This window comes from Aplysia californica, unplaced genomic scaffold, assembly GCF_000002075.1.
Source record: "Aplysia californica isolate F4 #8 unplaced genomic scaffold, AplCal3.0 scaffold01052, whole genome shotgun sequence".
Lineage (NCBI taxonomy): Eukaryota > Metazoa > Mollusca > Gastropoda > Aplysiida > Aplysiidae > Aplysia > Aplysia californica.
In genome coordinates, this window is record NW_004798322.1 from 13,725 (window position 1) to 15,110 (window position 1,386).

Sequence of the window (1,386 nt, forward strand, 5' to 3'; positions counted from 1 at the left end):
CCCCCCAAAAAAGAAGCAAAAGCGGGGATCAGGGTACTCCACGCTAAAAATAAAAGGGTGCCAAAGTCAAAATGATGCAAATCTGACTTCAGAATCTTCATCAGCGTCAAATTCTCGCGAGATTTGATACGAAACACTGCTAGCAAACGTTTCATGTAGTAAGGTTAATAAATTATTCTTTGCGTGAGCCAGCTATTTTTGTTGTTGTTGTTGTTGTTGTTGTTGTTGTCAAAGACAGTATGTGGTTGAATTGCATTGGATGCTGAGGAAAAATCAACGAAATCGAGAGTACTTTTCGTTGATTTTTCCTCAGTATTCAATACACTTCAACCACATATTGTCATTTAAAAAACTATCGAATCAATTAGAGAAATACTTAAAACTATAGAGCTACAGGCTGCAGCAACTTCACTTTTGAGTGGGAGCCATTCTGATGCGTTGGTCTGATTATTAGTGTGTGGGTACAAACGCGATTGCTCACGGATAAGAGTTTATCTTGAGATCATCTTGAGACCATCTTGAGATTATTTTGAGATCATCTTGAGATCGGGAACTGAGTACTGCGTAGTGATTGGCGGGCTTAAGACGCCCCCAGTCGTTTCAGATCATAGAAAGAAAATAAACATCACGAACAATCAGGAGATGAAAATGCCAAAATCGAGAAAGAACACACGCGCGCGCACGCACACACACACACACACACACACACACACACACACTCTCTCTCTCTCTCTCTCTGTCACATACACACTTACAGACACACACATAGACACAAACACACTGGCAAAAAGATAATGTATTATTATATTGACTCAGACGATCCTGCGTTATTTTCTTTATTTCTTTTTTGTTGTTGTAAGTCCTTCGTCTAATATTTTCCCCTCCTTTCTCATGATAAGATAAGAAACGACACATAGACTATTTTATTGATCCGCGTGCATAACATCACAACTGAAAGAGCTGCAGAGCTGGCCTACCATAGAAAACTGCATCTCCCCTCGACGCTTAACGGCAACAGTGGATGAAAAAGTAGAGTAAGTAAATTGATCCGCGTGAGAAATTTTGGGGATAATCCAAGAACATCAACGCCCAAAGATAAAACACCAACACAGAAATGCACTCATTCTACATTACCATCCTGTTCAATGACACAGATACAATCATACAACGATGAACAACTCAACTCACTCGCAACAGGCGTACCCCAACTGTGTATCCCAGTGTATAAATCCTCTCTCCCTCCATCTCTCTCTCCTCCTCTCTCCCTCTCCCTCTAACCCACTCTCTCTCTCCCCCCTCTCTCTCTCCTCCTCTCTCCCCCTCCCTCTCCTCCTCTCTCCCCCATCTCTCCCCCCTCTCTCTCCCCCTCCCTCTACCTCTCCCGGT

At 42.7% G+C, this 1,386-nt stretch overlaps 1 protein-coding gene across 1 annotated transcript in view; it reads right to left on the bottom strand.

Annotated features, from left to right (window-relative positions):
• LOC101845891 (low-density lipoprotein receptor 1) overlaps positions 1-1,236 on the bottom strand; it is a gene marked incomplete at its 3' end in the record, with an annotated part of 14,923 nt that extends 13,687 nt beyond the window's left edge. The window contains 1 exon segment of the mRNA XM_035973188.1: positions 1,189-1,236.
• Positions 1,237-1,386: the final 150 nt, after the last annotated feature.